Source organism: Manacus candei, unplaced genomic scaffold (assembly GCF_025592945.1).
Source record: "Manacus candei isolate 608988 ecotype Guabito, Panama unplaced genomic scaffold, ASM2559294v1 h1tg000084l, whole genome shotgun sequence".
Classification (NCBI taxonomy): domain Eukaryota; kingdom Metazoa; phylum Chordata; class Aves; order Passeriformes; family Pipridae; genus Manacus; species Manacus candei.
The window spans coordinates 2,279,935-2,305,523 of NW_026138132.1; positions in this window are offsets into that span (position 1 = coordinate 2,279,935).

Genomic DNA, 25,589 nt, shown 5'->3' on the forward strand with positions numbered 1-25,589 from the left:
AATCATGAATTTGCTTTTTTTTTTTCGTTTTTTATGGAGTGTGGAAGGATCCTTGGGAAGATCTTTCCTTCCCCGAGCACCAGGGGTGAGTGAGGCAAGCAGGAATCAGGCAGGATTATGCCTTTCACTTTGCACAGCAGCTCTTTAAATTAAAAAAAAAAAAGTTAAATTAAAACAAAAAACCAACCAGGGAATGACATGGCAGCCTCCTCACTCCACTCTTGAGAAAGTCCCTTCGAACTTTTCTAGCCAATAGTTACTGGAATTTGTTTTGCAAGAGTGGCAATTTGTGTTTGTTGTGGTTTTTTTTTTAATTTCTATTAAAGTAACAAGCCACAGGTCCTAAGGTTGGTATAATAAAAATTCTGGGCACTGTGCTGGACAAAAAAACCCCTTGGACATGAGAATCCTTCTTTGCCTGTGATTTTTTTTGGAAGGTAGAAAGATCATTGTCAGGGAAAAAGTGTTAATTGCCAAGGCCTAAATTAGCACAGAGTGAGTAGAGCATCATTAAGATATAGAGAAGGAACTGGGAAAGCTCAAATCTCAGATCTGGTGGAACCGCAGAACTGCAGAGGCTGAAGGTCCCTGGGAATCTTTGTAGCTCCTGGATTTTGGGCTGTCACTGGGACCTTCTTGTGCCAGTCCCCACCCCAAACACCCCTGGGTGGGACCTGTTTGTCCCAGGAAAACAGGGTGTTTTTAGGAGAAGAGAATCAGGGAAGTTTCCCATGTTTCTCTGACAGTAATACAGCCATTCTCCTCCTTTTAGGGCTCCTGCTAATCCCAGAAAATCCCAGAATAGGATCATGGAGGGACCTCGAGGATCATCTTGTTCCACACCTTCCACCAGCCCAGGATACTCAGAAGAAAAGACACCCCCCCACATCATCCCCCCCCATGAACTCAACCACCCCATTTGTGCTTCCTTGCTCTGGAAAATTCGGGATTTAATATTTATGGCTCTGCCTGGAAGGAAAGGCAGCAGCTCCCACCTCTCCCAGCCTGGACAGGTGATGCTTCCCCTGCCAAGTGGGACCCCCGAGGAGTCCTTTGGAGACCCAAGCCCAGGGGAGGGGCCAGGGCTGGGGCTGAGCAGGGGGTTTGTCCCTCCCAGTCCGGCTGGGAGGGGAAATCCAAGCGGGAAGAGCCTGGAACTGCCTGTTCCCAGCCCTGCTCCACTCCCCATCTGCCGCTCCGGGTGTCACACCCCGGGCAGGCTCGGGAAGGGGAATCGTGAGGAATTGGGGGGGGAGTTCTCTGTGGATTTGCCTCCGAGGGGGAGGATGATGAACCCCACACCGAGGAAGGTTTGGAGAGAAGCAAACCAGCACCTCCAGCCCTCCACTCCCCACCTCCTTCCTCAGGTTCAGTTCCAAGTGCACCTCACCCCTCCCTCCTTCCTCAGAGGAGCAGGGAAGCAGCAGCAGGGAGCCCTGAATTTCCAAGCTCAAGTCTTCCTTTTTTTCTTCTTTCCCCTCTCCCTGCACCCTGTTTTTTGATCCAGTCGTGCTTTCCAAGCTCATTTCTTCCCTTTTTTTTTCTTTTTCTCCCCTCTCCCTGCACCCTCTTTTTTGATCCAATTGTGTTTTTCAAGCTCATTTCTTCCCTTTTTTTCCTCTTTTTTTCCCCCTCTCCCTGCACCCTCTCTTTTGATCCAAACTGAACTCAAAATAGAAGAGGAAAAGGGCTTGCAGAAATATCTGCCAGCTGCTCCGAGCTCTCTCACCAGTTAAAAAACCTGTTTTTTTAGCTTAGTCAGAAGACCTTTTTCCATCCATTCATTAGGAGAAGAAGCAGGAGAGGGTGTCATCAAAGCAGCCAGCCAAGGGAGGTCTGGGGATGGGAGTGAAAGAAAGAAACTGGGATGCAGGGAGTGGATCAAACAGAAAAGGATAAAGGACACTGGGGGTGACAATGAAGCAGCAACTCCGAGCTGTCCTCCACATCCAAGGAGACTTTCTGTGTTTGCCAGGGAAATTTCACCTCCAGCTGTTTCCTGACAGCTCCAGGGGCCACATTTCTAAACCAGGCTTTTGCCTTTTTCACCGAAAGCAGGAGAAAAGCAGATTTTACAGAGCAGAGTTTTGGATGCTCAAACCACATCGAGGCAAACAGGTGATTTTTAGGGAGCTTGCAAAGGGAAAGGGAGAAGAGCAAGGGTTCTCTCACAGCAGCAATCGTGGTTTGGGTTAGAAGGGATTTTAAAGACCACCCTGCCATGGGCAGGGACACCTTCCACCAGCCCAGGCTGCTCCCACCCAGCCCTGGATAATTCCAGGGTGTCACAGCATCCCAAAGCTCCATTTAATTCTTCCCAGCAGCTCCCTCTGAAGCAGCTGCAGGAAAATAGAGCCATCACCAACCAGGACAAGCGATTTGCATGGCTGCTTTATCTCCCTTTGTAGTCCTAAATGAAGATTTGTCTCCCAGATTCGCTGCTGCATCAAATGGAAACTAAACAGGCATTGATTGTCTGTTCTAATTGCCACTGATCTGGTGATCAGCCCCGAGAGTCAGCAGCTCAGAGGCCTCGTGTGAACTGGGAATTTGACCCAGTTCAAGGCCCTGGAAGATTTGGCTGCAGGTTTCTGGTTGAGCCAGAGCTGGATGTCCCAGCCACCTAAACACCAAGGGGCTGTTGTGTGGGAAACTCCATTGTGTCAGCTCCCAGTTTGAATTTTAAACACAATAAAGGAGATCTTCTGGAGATCTTCTGGAGATCTTTTGTCCAGAAACTGATACAGAGGCTTTAAGGCCTGATCCACAAGTGGGTCCAATAGCAATAAATTGGCACCTCAGCCAGATCAGAACCCAAAACCCAGGACTTGGGTCCTGCTCTGCCTGTCCTAAGCAAGTCAGGATAATGCTCCCAGTCCTCTTTTCAAGATTAGCAGAATTTATTCTTGCCTGGTTTTTCAGTCAAAAATTCCAGGCTGGGCTCCACACAAAATAAAAAAAACCCAGCCCATAAAACATCCCAAACCCCCCAGACCTTCAAACCACCAAGTGAACTAAAACCCAGCTGAGTTTGTGAAGCCTGCCATGGTTTTTAAGTCCATTCTTAGTGGGTTTAGCCCGATGTAACAAGGTGATATCTCTACAAACACGAGTTGTGCACATTTCTGATGGTTTGAGTTCTCTGGGCACCTTCAGCTGCATTTGCTGGGGTCCCAAACGCCTCAGAGTTCCCCAAGCCCTTTGCCAAAAGCCAAATTGTTAGAAGACAACCCTAAACCCACTCCCCTCAAAGCTCACATCACCCCACCACCCCTCACTGGACACCAGGGGGGGGAAGAACTGGGAATGTCCAACACCCCCACTTGTGGGAAAAGCCTCAACTGTGCTGAACAATTGCCCACAAGGCACGAATCTGTGGGAAACCAGGCTTTGTTAATCCCTGGGCTCAAGGAAATACTGATTCCTACCCCGAGGAAGGGGCCTGTTTCCTGCCAGCTGCCTTCCCAGCCAGGGGAGCTGGGGGTGCCTCCAGCCAGGGCTGCTCAGGACCCCTGGACACAGCACTAATCCCTCGGGTCAGGCCTCGAGAGTTCAGACCTGGCTGGACGAGCCCCAGCAGTAATTTGAGTCCCTCGTGATATTTAAGCCAGGGCTGGACAAAGCCTGAGAAAACTGGAACCCAACCTGGCTTAGGGAGCCAGGAGGGGCTGCAGCATCATTTTGTGCTCACTCTTCCAATTCCACTCAGGTTTTGGCCACTTTGTTTGGAAATTGCTGCTCTCTTCCCCCAAAATAAACCCCGTCCTTCACTGCAGGAGCCACGTGGCAAAGCTTTGGTGCCTCAGATGCTGCAGGGAACTCTCAGTGGGGCTCCAGGACAATTTGGCTGCTGGCCAGTGCCCCCCAAATCGAGGGACCTGCTCCTCAGTGGTCGCTGTCACACCCACCAAAGAGCTGATCCCGCCCTGCAGAGCTCCTGACAATCTCACACCAGGAATTCCTGATTTCTCAGCTCTTCCCGTGGCTCAGGACAGGTAGCAGCAGGTATTATTCCCAGGGATTTCAGAGTGATGCTGAAAGCCTCCTGCTTACCAGGCAGGGCTCGTGTGAGAGGGAGAAAAGGGGCTGGAACAATCCCTGAAAAAATTCCTTAGATCTTTCCCAAAGAAAAATTTCCACTTGCCAAAGAAAAATTTCCAATCCGGGCTTGCCAAGGCCTGGATGTGGGGTAGCAAATATCTCCTAGGATGGAGGCTGGCTAATTAACAGCACCTAATAGCCAGCTAGAAGAGGTATGGCCACAAAAATGAAATTAAGGAGTTCATATCACAGAAACTGAGGTGCTGTTTTTTTCTCTCTGGGGCAGGTGAAGCTTGGGGGCCACTCCTGGAATGACAGCACAGCCCAAAGCAGTGAACAATAAGCAGGGGCAGGCAGGGAAATCAAGGCAGGAAGCTTCTGAGAATGCTCTGGCACTAAAAATAGCCAGGAGTTTTGGTTATTTTCGGGTACAGTGCCAGCAGGCAGCAAAATCTGCAACATCATTCCCTGCGCTCCCCAGCACGGCTTCCCGGGAACAGCAGGGCAAATTTGGGCAAGGATGCAAAGAACAGCGAGTTGTTCAGCTCCCCTGGTGCTGAGGAGCAGGGAAAGGCCCTAATAGAGGCACAGAATCCCAGCTAAATATGCAGAGGGACACCAGGAATAGCCTGGGACAGCTCCGGGCTCTGGGAAGCCTCCCCTGCCTCCAGCAGGGCTGGGTCGTGCCCTGGCCGTGCTGGGGCTGCTTAAATTGGCTTCTCAGCAGCCCTTTCCCACCCAGAGCCCCCAGGACCCCTCTGGCTCTGCAGAGGCTAAAATGAGGATTTAGAACCGAAGAATCAAAGGGCAGTTTGGCCCCGAAATGGGGGAGTGGAGCTATTTCGGGGTTGGATTCACACGGGGGACTTTTCTGGAGCATCAGCTGGACACGGGCACTGGGAGTGAATCAGCAGCCTGGGGACCAACTGGGAGCTGGGGAGGGGCAGGGGGGGAGCACATATATCATTCTATCGTGTCTAATGGTTAAATAAATTTCTGTTGCTGACCCGGAGGACTGGCCAGCCCTGCCCCTGCCTTCCCATCCCCCTTCCCGGAGCTTCGGAGCCTCAGATTCCTCATTAAAGTGGCTGAATAGAGGCTGCACTTGTTACACGGCTCTGCCCGCAAAGGCTGCACCAGCGTCCAGGCAGCCCTGCTCCCTTCCCAAATCCACCCCCAGGGGGGACTCACCTGCTGGGTAGGTCCAGGGAAAGGGGCTGGGAGGGTGGAGGGGGGGCTGTCACCAGCAGTGACCCAGCTGTGGGCACCTCTGGCCACCCCCACCCCGATTAAACGGTGTAAAATCTCCACAGTCGCATTCCCTGCCTGGTTTTGGTGGGAATTGCACCAGTGATCCCAGGGATCACCCCCAGGGCGACTCTCCAGGTCCCCCCTCCCCTCCCACTTCACACACTCGCTTCCACAGGTTATTCCACAAAATGATCAGAAACGAGAAGCCCCAGCCCAGGCTGGGAATTTGTGCCTCCCCTCAAGTTTTTTTTTTTCCTTGCAATATATGATGGAGCTGCCCCAGGCCTCGGTGGGATATATTAGAGCCCAAGACAGTTGTCTGACAAATTCCTGATAAACAAAGGAGACAAAGCTGGAACTCGAGCTATGTGCGAGTCTATTTATGTTTGTTAGTTGCGAGTTACTTCTTTAGTAAACGTTTCCTGTTTAAGAAACACAGATTTTTAAAGCCTGCGAGGAAATTCCCAGTGCCCCCAGTCAGAAAAAAAAGCCAGGTTGTGCTGGGCAGATCCAGCCCTTCTCATATGAGAGCTTTTAAAATGAGCCTTCAAGAGACTCTGTCAGCTTGTTTTAACCAAAAAAGGCCTGACCAGCAGTCCCTGCACTGAAGAGGTTTCCAAAAAATTGAGGCATTCAACACTGCAAAGTTAATCTCCCCAAGCAGAGCCCACTTCCAATTAAGTTATTATATAAATGCACACTAAGCAGCTGCTGGAACACACCTAAGCTATAGGATATGGTGAGCACATGTTCCTGCTGAACACGCACTAAAATGTGATTTTCCCCTACTTGCACTCCTGTGTTGCCTCAGTTTGCCTTTTTATTTCCAAGAGGATAATCACAAGCCCAGCTGATGGTTCATCTTCACCACGCAGGGAACAAGCTGGGTGAACAGGGAATATTTTCTCCCTCTGATGCTCAATTTACTCCATGAATGATGTCCCATGAGCTTTTCCCCTCTGTCCTCCTTCTCCAGAGCAGAGAACTGATGCAGAGATGGAGCCTGACCCCCAACTGGGCACCAGGGGATCCAAACCCTTTCCCAGAGGCATCAACAGGACCCCAGAGCCCCATTCCAAGTCTGACCTATTTAATTGCTGCATTCCCAGTTCTTCCAAAGCAGGAGCAGCCCTTTGGCATCCCAATTTCTGCTCTCCTTCCCCCCTCAGTGCTCTGGGAAGCTCCAGCTGCCTCAGCAATCCCAAAATCCCTTAGCAATCCCAAAGTCATTGCCATGGGGGGCAGGGCCCCCCCACCCTCACAGGGAAGAATTTGTCCCCAATGTCTCACCTAAACCTGACCTCTTCCACCCCAAAACTGAGCATCACCAGGCAATGTCTCAGCCTGGGCTGTGTCACCAGCACTTGGGGGTCCAGGAGGGCAATTTGGGGCTCCCACACAGACTCAAGGAGAGATGTAAGAAGCTGTGGCTGCCTCAAGATCCCTGGAAGTGTCCAAGGCCAGCTTGGAGCAAGCTGGGCTGGTGAAGGTGTCCCTGCCCATGGCAGGGGGTGGAATGGGATGATTTTAAAGCCCTTCCAACCCAAACCACCCCGGGATTCCAGGATGTCCCGCCCTACCCCCACCCCCGAATTCCTGATCACCCTTCGCTCCGAAGCCATCCCGGTCTAACGTGGCAGTTCCTGCGGGATCCTCCCCTGCCCATCCTGGGATCAGGGCAGGCCCGAGCAGGGGGGGATCGGGCAATTTAAGGTTCTCCCAACCCAACCCAACCCATTCCACGATGCTCTGGAAGCGCCGCGTGTCGCAGCCCCACAACCCTCCCCTGCCGATGCTCCGGGGCGCGGTGACACCTCCCCGCTCCCCCCCTCTTCCCAAAATCCGGCTCTGGAGCGGGCTGGAGCCGCTCGCTCCCAATAGATGGCAGCAGTGCCCGGACACACGGGAGCGGCTCCAGGTGAGCCGGGATGCTCCTGCCGCTGGACCACCCTGCCTTCCCTCCTTCCCGGGCCCTTCTTCGTCCCCCTGAATGCAGCAGCTCCCTCTCTCCCTACCCCCCCGGCTTCCCCTCTCCCTCCCCGGCCCGTCCTCCCCTACTTTTGGCCGGGACAGGGCACTGGATGTTCCCTGAAAATAGCGCCCTGTCAATGGGGAGAAGGGTTTTGTTCCCCTGCGTGTCCCTGATCGAACCCTTTGTGACTTAATCACGCTTTTGGCAGCGGGCGTAAGAAACGAGCCGTGAATCGAGCGATTGTATCTCCTGGATTTTCCTCTGCCGTTGTCGTGTGCGACCCCGGAGAATACCCACGGCTTCCCCTGCTCCATTCCCCCTCCAAACCCGGCCAAAAGGGCTTTTTTTTTTTTTTTTTTTTCGTTTTGCTAAGGCTGTGTGATGATTTATAACGGTTTAAAAACCCCTCGTCTAGGAGGGTTAAACCTCTGCACAGAGGAGGACGGAAAGGGCTCAGACACAGTCAGGGAAACCGGGGGGAAAGAAAAAGCAGCAAGAAGTTGCTTTACAAATGCGGGCCTCCCGCTTTGTTAACACATTTAAGTACTGTTAATTGCAGTGCACCGCGGGATAAAGGGGCATTTGTAATTGATTAATCTATGTTTGCCATTTTCTAATTAAAGAGAAAAGAAACCCTAATTATCCCTCTCTGTACCAGGTCATTATGGAATAAGCAATTTTCCCTCCTCGCACGCTGGGTTCCCCTATTCTCCCACGTTACATAAACCCCTCAGCACACAGGGCAGGGGCTGCAGGGCCCAGTTCAGCTCGTTAGGCACGACCAGCAGAGCTGGGCTGCTCAGAATCCCTCGTGGGGACTCCCTGAGAGCTTCAATCCCAGCTCCAAACCTCGCAGAGCAGCTCCGTGGGAGCTTTCCCAGCACTCCCCAACCCCCTGGAAAATATCATCATCAGCATGGCTGGGCTTCAGGAATGAAGATTTGGGGAGGGATCTCCCCATGATTGTTACGTGTGGGGAACTTGCCCCCGGAAAATAAGTCTGGAGAAAAAAGATGAACTTGGGGACTTCATCCCATCAGGTAGGTCGGAAAGAAGGATTAAAAAAAGCCCTGAGAGGTAAAAGAGATGACACCTGAGCTGCTGCTGTGGTTCTTTCCGTGTCACCTGAATGTCAGGGAAAGGCAGAGGGAGCATTTGATCCACAGGCTGCAGTCCAGGGCTTGGATTCAGCCCCAGCTGCTGCTGCAGCTCCTGAAATTCTCTCAAGGAAGAAGAACATCCAGCCTGACCCCTCTGAAAGGTTCCACATCCTCTGCCATCCCCTCCTCCACGCCCCAGGCCACTGCAACCCCCCCTTGCTGGGAGAAGGCAGCTCGTGGGCCAAGAGGAGGAGAAATGGGAAAAGCCTCCAACGGTGCTGGAGAGAATCCTGGAAGCCCAGAAGGATTTGGGTTAGAAGGGATTTTAAAGCCCATCCAGTCTCACCCCCTGCCATGGGCAGGGACACCTTCCACCAGCCCAGGTTGCTCCAACCTGGCCTTGGACACTTCCAGGGATCTTGAGGCAGCCCCAGCTTCTGTGGGAATGCCATCCCAACCTCTCCCCACCCTCACAAGGAGGAATTCCTTCCCAACATCCCATCTAAAGTGTTCTCTGGCACTGGGAAGCCATTCACTGTGTCCTGTCCCTCCATCCCTTGTCCCCAGTCCCTCTCCAGCTCTCCTGGAGCCCCTTCAGGCCCTGCAAGGGGCTCTCAGGTCTCCCTGGATCCTTCTCTTCTCCAGGTGAACCCCCCCAGCTCTCCCAGCCTGGCTCCAGAGGGACTCCAGCCCTCAGAGCACCTTCCAGAGGGGCCGAGTCTCTGCTCCCTGCAAAGTTGATGTTCATTATAAAGTTGAGCAGGACAAATCCAGAGCTCAGTAAATTTATTTAGTGGCTGAACAAGAAAGCTGCAAGAAAAACAGGCTCCCCTTTTCCCTGGCTTAAACGAGGCAGGATGGAACATTTTCTCTTTAATTTGGGGGCTATGCTGGTGACAAGGATCCTGCTGATAAATCCCACTAAAAGACACTGATCTACTCCAACACATTTCACTCCAGAGGGAAGGAGTTTTCTCCAGAAACAGTTAAACTGCAGCTAAACTTAAAAACCAGAGTTCAGGGCAGGTGATGCCACTCCCTGATTTTATTCCAGTGCCCAGTTTCTCTCCCTGGTTTCTGCAGAGGAGCAGTTGGGGATGAGCTGCTGGGAGAGGATGATGCTGCTCCCACCACCCCCCCTCCACCCTGGGCAGGGGTTGCAGCTCTTGCTCAGTGGCCTTGGGTTGTAACTATTCCAATTTTCATGGCTGAGTTAAAAAAAAAATAGCTCTGAGAGTAAAAAAAATTTCATAATTAGACTCGTCATTGCAAGATGTTGCTGAAGACACGTAGGAGGATTTTTAAGGAGGGCTCAGACGTGAATAAAGATAAAGAATATGCAGTTTTTAAGCCAGGAAAGGGTTTAAAAGAGAACATGCTTCAAATTGAGACTCATTTTTAATAACTGGGGGTTGAGAGGGGGATTATTTTCCGCCAATATGCTCCTCCCTGAACTGGGAGAAGAAAGTTGTTCTTAATCTTGCCTGGAATTATCATTCCCAGCCCCAAAGGCGACCCAATGGCATCACTGATGTTACACAAAAACAGTGGAAGGGACACAATGGGAGGGTTTAAAGGAAAACCCCTTTCAGGGGAGGGGAATAAAACTTCGTTTCTGCCCCTTGGCTGCAGCAGATCCTGAAAAAAAATGAAACTTCAGAGACACTCCAGAGGTGCAGAGAGAGGATGAGGATGGACCAGCAGAGCTGAAATGCTCCTTTAATAATAATAACAGCCCCAGATAACTGCAGGGATCTGTGTCTGAGGTGCTGCACAACCCCCCAGCCACTGTTAATAAGATTATTTTGGTGTTTATTACGAGATAAAGCTCCAAGTGGCCGATTCACACCCAGCCAGTTGGGAGCTCCAGCTCCACGGATCCATCCATGTGGCTTCAATTTGAAGCACGAGTAATCCCTTAAATCCCAGACTTTCAGGAACCAGTCATGCTTAAAATTAAGCCCACATGTGGGTGTTTGCAGGGTCAGGTCTGGAAGATCACTTGCCTGGGTTTCCACCTGTTAGGGGAGAGTCTCTTTTCACGTTGCCATTATTCCCTTTTTTTTTTTTTTTCCCCACCCAGGCCTGTGTTTGGCACAGGAATTTAAGGACATTCTGGTCTTTCCACTGAGACCTTGAGAGTTTTCCTTGATAAAATTAATCCATTATCAGGAATCTCCTGAAGAAGCCAAAAAAAAGAAATAACCTTGTCCATGCAGGAATGCCCTAAATATAACCTCTGCCCTTCATATCCAGTGCCAGGGCAGCTCAGAGGTGAGCAGGGTGTTTTTAAACCTCTGGACAAAATGTTTCTGGGTATTTTTAGAAGTGAAGGCTGATTTCCTTCATCCCAGGGCTGTGCCAGAGCTGGAAGTGTTGGGATGTGTGATGGAAATTCATCCTTGCTCTGCTTCTGGTTTGTCTCTGCTGGCAACAGGGGAATCTCTGCCTGTCCTTGCCTTATCTCCCACTAAAGATAAGAGGGATGAAGGAGGGGAAATAAGGGAATTAATGTATTTTTAGTGATTTGGAGGGAGAGCTGAGCTGCTGAAATCCTCTGTTAAGCAGGTGATTCATCCCAAAATCCGCCAGCACTTTAAATTTCAGGAGGATTTTCTCCTCCCTGGGTTTCTGTTCCATCCCATGACCTGATGTTCCCCCTGAGCAGGTGTAACCCCCAGGTATGGCCTGGGAGCAGCTGCTCCCAGCAGGATCTGCTGTGATTCCCTTTTTTAGTGCTGGAATGGCACCAAACACAGCTCTGGGCAGAGGGAACTGACTGAGGGAAACCACCAAGAATTTGGCTCCCCCTCATCCCCCAAATGGCTGGGAAATGAGCTCCTTTGTGTGAAGAAAGGAGGAAGTTCATCCAAACCCCTTGATCCGAATCCCCTTTGGGCACCATAAAAGCTCAGTTCTGTCTTTCTGCTCCTTTCTGGGTTGGAGGCAATGAAAGCTCCACGTTCCCCAGCCCTGCACAGGGTTTGGCCTCACACAGCCCAGAGGGGATCTGGGGCTTTTGGGGGAAAAAAAATGTCCAGAGCTGGGAGGTGTCTGCAGCTCTGACGTGATTATTCATGTGCCTTCCGTGGGTTTTGGCTGAAAAAACGAGCCAGAGTGGGAAATGAGGGGGAAAACAAGGCAGTGAAGCTCAGCAGGCTTCTTTTTGATAATCCAGAACCCCATAAAATAAAGGGGATGCTGAGAATCCCCAGGAGAGGGTTTAAATCTGCAGAGATGGGGCAACATTTGGGGAGTGATGGATCCACGTTACCCCTGTTTTAGTGCAGTCTAAGGGTCATTCTGGCCAGCACCACCTTTGTTAGGCTGTTTTGGGGCAGTGCAGTGGGTCTGAGCAGTGGCAGGGCTGGAAGGGGACAGACACAGGCACGGGCTGTTCTGCTCCCAAAAATGCAGAGGGAATGGCTCCAAACCAGCAGCAGGAACTTTCCCATGGTCTCTCAGCACCAGGTGGTGGTGGAGGGACAGTTTGAAACATCAAGTTTGTGGCCTCTGCTCCTTTTTGGTGACTCCCTGGTGAGTCCCAGCAAACCTTGTCCTGGGCTCCTGGGGAGTGCTGGGAGCAGCTCCATGTGCCATCCAAACATGGAATCCTGGGATGGTTTGGGCTGGGAGGGACCTTAAAGCCCATTTCAGCCCACCCTTCCACCTTCCACCATCCCAGGTTGCTCCAACCTGGCCTTGGGGCACTTCCAGGGATGGGGTGTGGAGGATCCATCAGTGGCAGAAGCTGAGGTGGCTCTGGATGAGACCCTCAGACCCTCCAGAGAACCCCCAAGGCTTTGGCCAGACAAACCCACAGTGGTTATTCCCTTCCTGGGAGAGCCTTCAATGGCCTCAGGAGTTTTCTCCTGGCTCCACAAACAGCCTCATCACCCAGAGCTCACCTCTGTGTCAAACCGAACCCTCCGACGCGTCGAAAGGAGAAGCAAAAAGGTGCCACATTTATCTCATTCCTCCCTCTCTTGGGACCTGTCTTTGCTTTTCTCCCGTTTCCTCAGTGCAGGGGGAGAGAGAGGGAGAGGGAGAGGGAAAGGAAGAGCAGAGAGCTGCCTGGGGAGGACTGAGCTGAGCAGGATTCCTCAGCTCCTCCATCCTCTCCGGGCTCTCTCCCACGCACAGCCCGTGGCTCCCACTCCTGCTCTGTGTCAGCTTTGATAAGAGCCCCCCGTGCAATCAGTGCAGCTCCAGCTATCCGGCTCCAGAGCTGGATGATTTCCTCCTGGGGCTTCTTCATTCCTGTTCATAATTAAAGGAGGACTTCTCGCCATGCCAAGGGCTATAGAAAAATAAGGGATAAGTAATAAAGTGGTGGCAGAGAGCCAGGGACTCACTGCTGCTGCTGCTGCTGCTGCTGCTGCTGCTGCTGCTTGGATTCTTGCAAGGTTTGGGTGTCTGGTTCGACTGTTTGCATTTTCAGCAGCATGCAGCCTGAAGGGCTGATGTGGTTTAGAATTACTGGATGTTTCGGCTTTATATTTAGGACACAAAAAGTTGATTCCTTCGGGGTTTTGCTGCGTTCACTCTGCTGCAATCAAGCTGGCCTGGAGTCACCAGCAGGGCAGGTGCTTGGGAGCTCAGCCCCGGAGCCAGGGCTTGTTCCATCCCCGGGTTATTTGTGTTGGATGAGCAGCAGGAGCCCTCTGGAAGTGGTGGCCCCGCTGTGTAAATAGTCACGGTGCCCCCAGGAGCTGCGGGTGGGACAATGGGCAGATCAGGTCACCCAGAGCCAGCAGTCCCACCCCAGCTTCCCATTTCCCAGGACAAGCTGTTCTCTTCATTAGCCCACGAGGCTCCCAAGGGCCCCAAATCACAGCCCCACACGTAGGAATTCCTCCTCTCCCTCCCAGTGCCTTCGCTCCCTGTCCCTCGGACACGGGGACACAGGGACAAAGGGACACAGGGACAAAGGGACACAGGGATATGGGGACACAGGGAAAAAGGGACACAGGGAAAAAGGGACACGGGGGCACAGGGACACAGGGACACGGGGACAAAGGGACATGGGGACACAGGGAAAAAGGGACACAGGGACATGGGGACACAGGGACATGGGGACACAGGGACATGGGGACACAGGGAAAAAGGGACACGGGGGCACAGGGACATGGGGACACAGGGACAAAGGGACATGGGGACACAGGGACATGGGGACACAGGGAAAAAGGGACACAGGGACACAGGGACACGGGGACACAGGGACACAGGGACACAGGGATATGGGGACACAGGAACACAGGGACAAAGGGACACGGGGACACAGGGATATGGGGACACAGGGAAAAAGGGACACAGGGAAAAAGGGACACGGGGGCACAGGGACACAGGGACACAGGGACAAAGGGACATGGGGACACAGGGAAAAAGGGACACAGGGACATGGGGACACAGGGACATGGGGACACAGGGACATGGGGACACAGGGAAAAAGGGACACGGGGGCACAGGGACACAGGGACATGGGGACACAGGGAAAAAGGGACACAGGGAAAAAGGGACACAGGGATATGGGGACACAGGGACAAAGGGACACAGGGACATGGGGGCACAGGGACATGGGGACACAGGGAAAAAGGGACACAGGGATACAGGGACAAAGGGACACAGGGAAAAAGGGACACAGGGATACAGGGACAAAGGGACACGGGGACACAGGGACACAGGGACACGGGGGCACAGGGACATGGGGGCACGGGAAAAAGGGACACGGGGGCACAGGGACATGGGGACACAGGGACAAGCACAAGGTCTCTTGGGTCACTATTTCTCTTCCCTGTTGGTGGAGGAGCCCCCTGAGCCGTGCAGGGGGATCAGAGGGGGCTCTCAGGGGTTCTAGTGGGCAAGTGGGGGGTTCTGTCAGCCCCTCCATGTCCTTCCTGAGCTGAGGGCCCAGAGCTGGACACAGCACTCCAGGGGTGGAGCAGAGCTGAGCACAGCCACAGCAGCTCCACCCCAGAGTTCCCAAACCCCAGAGTTTCAAAGTCAGGGGGGTTTCTTCACCTGCCTCGGAGATGTTTTGCCCACTGACCTCGCTGGGCTGAACTCACCCAGGGAGTTGCAAAAGTTCTCAGACAAAGGCTCCTTCCCATCCTGGATCACACACACAAACACTGCTCCCTGTCACTCTGAGTCACTCCTGAGCTCTGAGCCAAGCCCAGCCAAACCCAGCCAGCCCAGCAGCCTGGGGAGGGTCTCCCTGCCTTTGATGTCCTTGGCTAAAACAGCCTGAACCTTCCTTCCACCTGAGAAAACATTGGGCAAAGGACCTACTTTCCCTTCCCCCTGCTGTTGTCTCCCACAATCTCTTCCTTCCCTTCATCTGCTTTCCTCGGTGAGAAGGTAAAGGAGGGTCTGCTGTGGGACCCTGGGCACCTCCAAACACTTAATAAGGATGGCTCAATTAAACAGACAAGCCTGGAGGAGGTAGAGAAGCACGAAAGGGTTTCTTGGAGGCTCCTTTTGCTCTGAAAAAGCCATTTCTCCCGAGCTTTAGGCATTATGGGGTTTATGGAGAGCCCTCAGATGGGACTGCCCCACTCCCTGGAAGTGTCCAAGGCCAGGTTGGAGCAACCTGGGATAGTGGAAGATGTCCCTGCCCATGGCAGGGGGTAGGACTGGATGATTTTAAGGTCCCTTTCAAGCCAAATAACTCTGTGATCCTCTGATATGGTTCTGTCCCACTTCAGCTGACCTTAGTTCCCTCCTCTCCTGAAGTGTCTCTTTATTGGGGCAACTCATCTGGAAGTTGGGGTGTGCAACCCCCTCAGGAAACCCTCACATTTCTTTCCTAGTGTTTCAAATGACCAGCACAAAAAAAAACCAACCCAAAAAACAACCAAAAAAGGTATTTTCCAGGTAACTCTCCCCACCCAAAGGAGTTGCAGTCACCCAGGGTGAACAGCAGGCAGCCCAGACTGCCTGGGGCTGGGAACAGTTTGGATCGTGCCTTTGGAAGGGCTCTGATTTTATTGCCATTATTATCCCTCCACTTCTGTGTTTAGGAGGCTCTGGAGTATCAGGTTGCTTAGAAAAGTTTCCATCATGATTTTCTACTCGTTTGGGAGGACCCAGAGCTGAAATCCTTGGAGCTGCACAGTCCCTCTGGAAATGCAGCTCGTGGTGGTCAGGGCTGAGTGAGGTGTGCTGGGAATCTGCCCTTGGAAACCCCATTTGGCAACTTGCTTTTCATGGCCTTGGTCCATCCTGATGTTCCTGTGATTAAAGCTCTCAGCACCTCCCAAACCAGCCCTGTTGTGCTGGTGGCCAGGGTTGGGCCAGGGGTTGCCCTCCTGCCCTCCCAGCCAGGCTTTCTGCTCCAGTACACCCAGTCTGGGCTGGGAAGTGGGATCTCTGTCAGCCACAGAGCCTCCTTCATGTGGTTTCCTGAATGCTTTGGTTTAGGGCTCGTTTTCCCCCTTCCCCCCTCCGTGGATGGGATGATATCCCAGAGATCTGGAGCTCTCCAGGGCACTCTTGTTAAACCATCAAAGGGCTTTTGGTGGAGCACAAGAGGCACTTCCAGGCTTGACTGAAGTTTTCCCACCCAAAACCTGCCACAAATTCACTCTCCCAGGAGAGTGATCCCAACAAGGGATCCCAACACGTGGGTTTGACCACTGAACATCCCATTTTTTAGCTGGTTTTTTTTTTAACCAGCTGTTTTATTCCGTCTCACACTTTAACCTTGAGAGTCTCACACATCCTTGAAAGAGGTTATTTAATGAAAAATCACAGCCCAAAGCTGCAGGTTTTATCTGTCAGGTGGATTTACAGGCACGCTCCTGGGCTGATGAAAAGGAGTTTAGACCAAGCAAGAGGTGAAGATTTGTCCTTGTCTTTGTGGTTCCTTCAAGTCCCATCCAGCTGGGCAGATAACGGTGATTTATGGAGCATTTCAGTTCTGATCTCACTCTTCTCATATCCCAAGGGATGTTCCCACTTTATCTCCAGGCTTTTTTTCATCCCTGGTCGCCACATCTTTCAGACAGAGGAGCTGGGGAGGAGGCTGAGAGGGATTTGGGCAGTGGGTACCTGGCTCAGGGAAGCACAGAAAACACAGGGCTGAGGCTGCAGGTTTGTGCTTCGATTCAAAATGAGACATATTTCAGTAAAAAAATTGGGAATTACCCGCAATGAGAAGAGCAAATGAGTTTGTCACCACCTGCACTTCTCAGTAAGAGGAGCAGAAAGATCAGAGGCTGGATTTCCTTCAGAGAACCAGAAAATCAGCAAGGCTGGGAAAGATCTCTGAGATCATCAGATCCAGCCTCTGACCAAAAAAATGACCCATTAAAACAAGTCAGAAAGTGCCTCAACTACTCAGGTTTTCAACATCTCCAGGGAGTTTGTTGTGAAGTCCCTTCCAGGTAACCCTGGCTTGGCCAACAGTGTTTTCAGTGATGGTAAAACCAAGTGTCAGGGAGCAGAGGAAACCAGGGGATTATGGAGCAGGACAATCCCTTCTGGCTTTTCCACAGGTAGGAGTCAAACCTGAAGCTCTGCTGCATCAACCCCGAGCTCTTCCAAATCAGCCACACTCCCACCTTGCTCTAGAACTGGGATAAAGGGAAATATCACCCAAACCTGACTCTCCAACAGGCCCAGAAAGGCCTGTTTAATTCTTTCCTATTAAACACGAAGCAAAGTGCCACTTATAGATCACACTGCCAGCAGTTAATTACAGCTTTTCTGCAGCACAACCAGCAGCTAAATCACAGCAAGGTCCCAGCTCACAAAGCAACTTTATGTTTGGTGTGTGATGTTACAAATTGCTTCAAGTGCTGGGATGTTGGTGGTGATTAATTTGATGAGTTTAAATTGCATTCTGTGGAGGAAGACACCGTGTTCCAACCCATCAGGAGTTTTTATATACTGTCTCCTATGGGGGAAAAATAAATAAATAAATAAAGAAACCTCTGGTGGTGTCTGGCTTTGATTATTTATTGAACAATGCTCCATTGAGTCCCAGCTCCCCCCAGACAGCTCATAAACAAAGGCCTGCAGTGCAAAGTTTAGGCAAGGACAAAGATTTCTGAACTCTGGAGCACAGCACGAGGCTCTGGGATTGCCCCACACCGGAAGGAATGGCCAGAGCTGGGACTGACAAGGGGAGAAATGCAAGAAATGCAAAGAAACTCCGCTGAAGGAAGAAGGTTCCTGTGAAAACTCCACTTCCAGTGGCTTTTCCCTCCACAGGGGGACTTTGGGAACACTGGTTCCTGAAATGTTTCTCCTGAAGTCCTTAACTACTGGGTTCCTCCAGAACCTCTTGGCCCAAAGAACACCCAGAATATTTATTTGGGGAGGGCACACATTTATTATTTGGGGAGGGCACACACTTATTTGGACAAGACACACATTTATTTGGGGAGGGCACACATTTATTTGGGGAGGGCACACATTTATTTGGGGAGGGCACACATTTATTTGAAGAAGACACACATTTGTTTTGGGCAATACACACATTTTCCTCAGGCCTTTGGTTGAAAGCTCTACCTGGTTAAAACACACATGGAGAGGGAGGGTTTCATGTAGGTTGGGGTTTAGTGGTTTATATAAGAAGGTCACAGAATCACAGAATCATGGAATGATTTGGGTTGGGAGGGAGCTTAAAATCACCTCATTCCACCCCCTGCCATGGGCAGGGACACCTCCCACCAGCCCAGGTTGCTCCAACCCAGCCCTGGACACTTCCAGGGATGGAGCAGCCACAGCTTCTCTGGGAATTCCACCCCCAGCCCCTCCCCACCCTCCCAGGGAAGGATTTAATCCCAATATCCCATCTATATCTACCCTCCTTCACTCCCCTGGGGCTGCACCTCCCTGTCTCCAAGGGGCTTTAAAAAAAAAAAAACAAAACCCAAACCATCTCTCCCAACTTGTTGCTTAAATCCAGGATTCCCACAGACCCCAAGGAGCATCCCATAAATTGGCTCGGCTGCCTGGCAGCCCGTCCAGCTCCTAAAAACCTCCCTGGCCATCCCACCTCCCCCTGTGCAGCTGGAAAAATCGTTCAGGGGAGGTTAAAGCCACTCGGCTCTCTCCCTTTCCCGTCACTTCCCACGTAAGCAGCGGCTGGAGCTCCGGCTTTCCAGGAGAAAGGAGAGAGGTGGGGTCCGTGGGATCGCGTTCCCGGCACAGAATCCCGGCGTTAAAACCTCTCCCACCCTCGGGAAGGGGCTGAGAACTCCCTGACCCCCCCCCCGAGCGAGGCTTTCCGGGGCTGCCCGGGGGCTCCCGGTGTTATTCCAGGCGCTTCTCTCTCTCCTCTTGATCCCCGACTCTCGTTTTTTTTGCGGATGATTTGTCGGTTCTAATCTTTTTGGCAACACACCCAGCCCGGGAACAAAAATAATAAAAAAAAAAAGAGAGAGAAAAAACCTACAAAAAAAAAAAAAAAAAGGCAGAAAAGTTCCTCGGAGCTGGCTGAACCTCCCAGTTACCCCTTCCCAGTGCTCCCAGTTACCCACAGGCTCTGCAGCATGTCCTGGATGATCTCCCAGCCCTCTCCTACCCATTCCCAGTGCTCCCAGTGCTCCCAGTTACCTGCAGGCTCTGCAGCAGCTCCCGGATGATCCCCCAGTGTTCCCAGTGCTCCCAATTACCCAGAGGCTCTGCAGCAGGTCCTGGATGATCCCCCAGAGCCCTCATCGCCATTCCCAGTGCTCCCAGTGCTCCCAGTGCTCCCAGTGTTCCCAGTGCTCCCAGTTACCCAGAGGCTCTGCAGCAGGTCCTGGATGACCCCCCGAGCCCCCTCTGCCCATTCCCAGTGCTCCCAGTGCTCCCAGTTACCCACCCTGAGGCTCTGTAGCAGGTCCTGGATGATCCCCCAGAGCCCCCCCTCTCCATTCCCAGTGCTCCCAGTGCCCCCAGTGCTCCCAGTGCTCCCAGTTACTCACCCTGAGGCTCGGCAGCACATCTTGGATGATCCCCCAGAGCCCCCCATCCCCATTCCCAGTGCTCCCAGTGCTCCCAGTTACCCACCCTTAGGCTCTGCAGCAGGTCCTGGATGATCTCCAGTGTCCCCAGTTACCCATTCCCAGTGCTCCCAATGCCCCCAGCGTTCCCAGTGCTCCCAGTTAATCACCCTTAGGCTCTGCAGCAGGTCCTGGATGATCCTGGCTGGGGGTCCCCGACCCCCCCACGGTGAAAAATGGGGGAGTCGGGGGCAAAAACCAGGGGGGTTTGGGGTGAAAAATGGATATTTGGGGTGAAAAACGACTTCCTCAGCTTAACAGCAGAGATTCCAGATGCCACAATTAAGACTTAAAATTGCGATTTTCCCCTGCTGTGCTGCTGATATTTTCTGCCTTGCTTCTCTTCCAGCCTGAGTGTGTCACCCCTTGGGCTCACCCCGACACCTTCTCAGCTGGTGGGAGGGAACACAGAGCCACCAAATCCCACCTGAGCCCCTGCCTGACACACCCACAGCCCCTGCACCCAGACACTGAGAGAAATTTGCTTTAATTACTCCCTTGCACAAGTTTCCTACGTCTGGTCTGGGCTTTTAATTAGGAGCAAATTCATCTCCTCTGAAACCTCGGAGTTCCTGTGAAATGAAGCAGGACCCCAACCCTTCCCAGTGCCACCTTCATTTCCAGCCACTGTTACCCCCTCACGTGGATTTGGGAGCAGCAGGAACATCATTTCGTGCCCCCCCCCCCCAAAAAAAAAAACCCCAGAAGGTTTTTTTTGTGAAGCCTTCAGGACCAAAAGATTTCTTTCCTGCCACATAAATAACACCAGTGTGTGATGACATTTGAACCCAGAGCATCCATTTCATCTCCTTCCCAACGGAAAATGGGCTGTGGTTTTATCCACAATTGAGGCAATTAGAAAAACTTCCTCGTTTAACATGATCTTGCCTCCCTTTGCAAATGGTTTTGGTTCTGTTTCCATCCCTCAGCTCGGCATATTTTGGTTTTCCAGCTGAAAACTCTGCTGCCAAATCCCACCAGAGACTCCAGAATTCCCGTTGGCACCCGGGTTGTGTGTTTGGCTTTTGGGATTTTCCATAAGAAAAGAGCCAAGAAGAGCTGGGAGGAGAAGGAAAACCCTTGGGGTTCATCTCTTGCTTCCAGAGAATGAAATCACATCATAAAATAGGGGAAAACCGTGGGATTCAGCAGGAAATTTGGGAGAAGGAGCTGGAGCACGGGGGTGAGGAGGAGCAGAGGGAGCTGAGGGTTAAATCCCCTGGAGGGAATGAACACCCCTGGGGACGTGGCACTTGGGGACAGGGCTCAGTGGTGGCCTTGCAGTGACAACCTTGAAGGTCTTTTCCAGCCTGAACAACCCTGTGATTCCACAAAAGGAGTTCTGGATGGATTTTCTGGTTGCTGCCTGAACCTTTTCCTTAGGAGGATCCTCCTCCAGGGTGCAGGATCAAAGCTGGAGTTGCTCTGTGCCGAGACAAAATAAACCCCTGGGGTGGAACTAGAACGGGAAAATGTTTTCTATTCTCACGTCTATTTATTTATTTATTTATCTTGGTGGAAAATAAACTGGTTTGTTTCCAGTTTGCGACTGGAAACTGAGTGTTTGGGGTTTTTTTGTTTTTGTTTTTGTTTTTTTTTAAGATTTCCTTTCATAAAGTAAAGAAGGAGCTCAGAGGAACCAAATATTTCAGTGACACGGTCAAACTGCACCCCCCTAAAACTGCAGGAGGAGAATTCTGTCCTCAGGGATAAACCACAGCACATTTGGGAGTTAAAACATTGGGAAAACAGTATGTCCCAGCAGCTCCTGATGAAGGCAAGGTCCCAAAACCCTGACAAACAGCTCCCTTGGACGAGGGAACAGGAGGAGGGACAGGAGGGTTCTTGTAGAACAAACTGCATTGTCATCAGGCAAGAGAAATGAAGGCTCCCTGTTGAGGGATCTGGCTGTTCCTGGCAGTGGGACACGCTCTGCAAATCCCAATCCCTTCACCAGAGGCCTGGGAATGGCTCCTCTGGGAACATCTGGAGCCCCTGTGTAGGTGTAAGAGGGGGTTTGCTCTTTGTCCCTCCATCCAGAGGTGGCTGTGACACCTCCAGCCTGGAACATTCCTCTCCTAACAGAGAATTCCCCGTCTCCCAGCTCCTGCTTCCTGCTCCTCTTCCCAACCATTGTTTCTACCTCTGTGCAGCTGCAATCCCAGAGTTCCCATCTGCCCCTGGGTAGGTGTAAGAGGGGGTTTGCTCTTTGTCCCTCCATCCAGAGGTGGCTGGGACACCTCCAGCTGGGAACGTTCCTCTCCCAACACAGAGAATCCCCGTCTCCCAGCTCCTGCTTCCTGCTCCTCTTCCCAACCTGAGCGAGCCTGGGGCTCGTTATCCGCCCCCTGTCATGCCAAACCTCCCAAAATAACCCCCATTTCCACGGGAGCCTTTTGGGGCCGAACCTTTCTCAGGCACTGAACCCAAAAGAGCAACTTTGCTCCTTTCACCCTGTGGGGCTGGAGACAGAACCAGTTAAGAACCTCCTCCTTGCATATCAGTGCCCTCAGAACGTGCTTTGAACCTTTTCTTTTCTCCCTCTGTGCAGCTGCAATCCCAGAGTTTCCATCTGCCCCTGTGCAGGTGTATTAGAGGATTTACTCTCTGCCCCTCCATCCAGAGGTGGCTGTGACACCTCCAGCTGGGAACGTTCCTCTCCTAACACGGAGAATTCCCCCTCTCCCAGCTCCTGCTTCCTGCTCCTCTATCCCAACCTGAGCGAGCCTGGGGCTCATTATTGACCCCCTGTCATGCCAAACCTCCCAAAATAACCCCCCTTTCCACGGGAAGCTTTTGGGGCTGGACCTTTCTCAGGCACTGAACCCAAAAGAGCAACTTTGCTCCTTTCACCCTCAGAACCAGCTAAGAACCTCCTCCGTGCATATCAGTGCCCTCAGAACGTGCTTTGAACCTTTTTTCTTCTCCCTCTGTGCAGCTGAAACCCCAGAGTTCCCCTCTGCCCCTCTCCCAAGGTGTAATCCCGCTTGGATTGGCACAATTCCAGCCCCGTTAGGTGAAATGCATCCCCGTGCAGGGAGCTCAGGGCTGAGCCTCCCAAAGCCACGAGGAAAGGAGTTAATTAGGACATCCAGGGCGTGTGTTGACGAGCTGGTTTTAATCCTCCCCAGTGCAGAAAGGAGGAGATGTAATGGGAATTCTTTCGTTTGGTTTCTCTAAAGCTCTGCAAAAATGTTGGGACAACCACGCTGGTTTAATGGCATTCCCCAGGCCAACAAAATGTCATCTCCATCCCCACTGCTGGAAGGAAACAATGTGCTGCTGAAAGGGAGCTATATTTAGGGGCACAAGCTGTTAGAAGGACTCAGGCAAACGTCTGCCCAGGGAGGAAATTCCCTGAAGGTGGGAGAGCTGGGATTTGGTTGCTGCAGGACACACTTTTCCTGCAGGGCAGCTGCTCCCAGGCCCTGCAGGGGAGAGCTCAGGGGAGCAGCTCCTGCCCCTTTCCCTGCTCTATTTATTCATTTCCCTGCTCTCTTTCCCCATTTCCCTGCCCTCTTTCCCCATTTCCCTGCTCTCTTTCCCCATTTCCCTGCTCTCTTTCCCCATTTCCCTTCTCTTTTCCCATTTCCCTACTCTCTTTCCCCATTTCCCTTCTCTCTTTCCCCATTTCCCTTCTCTCTTTCCCCATTTCCCTGCTCTCTTTCCCCATTTCCCTTCTCTCTTTCTCCATTTCCCCGGAGGCAGAACCAGTTAAGAATCTCCTCAGTGCATATCAATGCCCTCATAAGGTGCTTTAAACCTTTTCATTTTTTTCCCCCTCCCATTTTAATTGCATTAGTTGCCATTCTATTTAAAGCCCCCCCCCAATCTGGTTGCTCTGATTCCAGTCAGGTTTCTGATTCTCCACACTTGGCTGCTGCTTTTCCACTCTGCTAAACGTGGAGCTCGTTCCCCCTGAGACCTTAAAATGAGAATTAGCACCTCAGAAAGGACAAATAGGAGAAGACAAACTCCCCTTTTTTCACAACCACCAGGCTTGGTTTTATTCCCACTCGAGCCAAGCAGGTGAGAAAACCCCTTTTTCCCCTCTCCATTTTCCTTTTCCTGCCCTTTGGAAGGGTTAAATCCAGGCAAGGATAACTCAGCAAGCTGGGAATTAACCCAGACATCTCTCCTTGCCTCAGCTTCCCACTAAAATCCCTGGATTTTCATCCTGCTGCTCCAACAGTGACACTGCACTCGATGGAAGCAAATGCAATTAAACAGGATCAACTGCAATTAAGCAGGATCAAAACAGTTCCCCTCCCATTTAAACAAGCAAATTAAGCCAATTTTTTTTTTAACATGTGCCCATTTATCAGCTGTTTCCATGGCAACCCTTGTTTTCCTTAATGCTGTGTTTCATTTGTCTCAGGGTAACACCCTGTAATCCTGGTCCCATTGTCCTGGGTTCCGTGGAAATGAGCAGGAGAGAGTCCTGCAGTCGACAGAGCTCACAGATTTTCACCCAAACCCATCAAAAGCTCTCCTGGTCACTGTTATTTTGGTGGTTTATCCCAGCACAGGCTGAGTATTCTCCTTCCTGGCTCGAACTGATCCTTCCCCAAAGGGGATTGAGGTGGAAGGATCAGTGTTTGCTCAGCAATTTGGGGTCTAAAATCACGACTTGGACAAACCTCTCCCCACTGGAGTGAGGTTGTTCCTCAGTGTCAAAAACTTCTGGGGGTTTTGGCCTCGAAATGCCTCTTTTGGTGTTAAATTCCAAAGGATAGAAGGCCCTGTTGCTTTTAGGTGGGCGCAGGTAACAGGTATTTGCCTTTGCAGGGCTCCCCCCTCGTGTCTCATCTGCTGGTTTTCACCCTATTCAAGGTTCTGCTTTTTGTTACAAACCCTGCATGTGCTGCTGGGTGAGTTTTGTGGGGTGGGATGGTTGGACCTGGAGATGCTGCAGGGCCTCCTCCCCCAGCAGAAGGTTGAGCAGAGGTTGAGTGTTGTTGGGCCTTCCTGTGAGATCCAACTCTCCTGGCTGATCTTGTCCAGTCCCTGGGATCAGGCTTCTTGTCCCCTGGAAAAAAACAGGGTTTTGCATGGAGGAAAGTCTCTGCTGGACTAATATTCTGGTTTTTATTGTTCAAAAGGACCCGTTGGAACAACTGCAGAGGAGGACAGGGAGATGCTCCGAGGGCTGGAGCCCTTCTGGGGCCAGGCTGGGAGAGCTGGGGGGGTTCACCTGGAGGAGGGAAGGATCCAGGGAGACCTGAGAGCCCCTTCCAGGGCCTGAAGGGGTTCCAGGAGAGCTGGAGAGGGACTGGGACAAGGGATGGAGGGACAGGACACAGGGAATGGCTTCTCACTGCCAGAGGGCAGGGATAGATGGGATGTTGGGAAGAAGAGTGGTGAGGGGCTGGGATGGAATTCCCAGAGAAGCTGTGGCTGCCCCATCCCTGGAGGTGTCCAAGGCCAGGTTGGAGCAACCTGGGCTAGTGGAAGGTGTCCCTGCCCATGGAATAGGAAGGGCTTTAAGATCCCCCCCAACCCAAACCATTTCTATGATACCAAAGCATCCCTGCAGGACACACTTCCATTCTTTATGGGAACATAAATCCACTGATTCCTCCAGCCAGCCCACGAGCCAGAAACCACCACCAGCCTTCCCTGGGGGGGTCTCTCAGACCCTTTGCCACGTCCTGAGGGCATCAGTGCCCAGAGGTGTCTGATGTGCAGGTGGAGGGGGGATCGGGGGCCGCGCTCGCCGCTGTTTCCCGCCGGTGCCTCCCGGGGTGAAAGGAATATCCCAGCAAAGATTCCACGGGGGCTTTGAGCAGACAATTCATTCCCATCAGAGGCCAGAAATAGCCCCGTGCTGCTCCTCCTGCCGCTGCCTTTGATCTGCTCCGGGGGAAGGCACGAAAATTTGAGGAGTCTCCGACAGAGGTCTGAGCGTCTCCCAGCAAAGTTTTTCAGGCTGAGTGCGGGGGAAAGATTTGCAGGATCAGGCCCCCGGTGGCCTCTGCTTCATCTGCTGTTATTTGTTTGGCTCCTGGGCTACAGAGGTTTCCTTAGCAACTGCTGTATCCTCTTACAAGGCATTGTTAAAGCCACGGCACTGACGTGGGCTGGGGCCGAGGATGCTAAAAACGATGGCACCCAACAAAAATAACCCCGGTGATTGCCCCGTTTCCTTGAGTAAACACCACCATTATCCACCAGGAACCGGCCCCAGGGACTTCTCTTTTTCTGAACAATAATGCAGGTTTGCCTTCA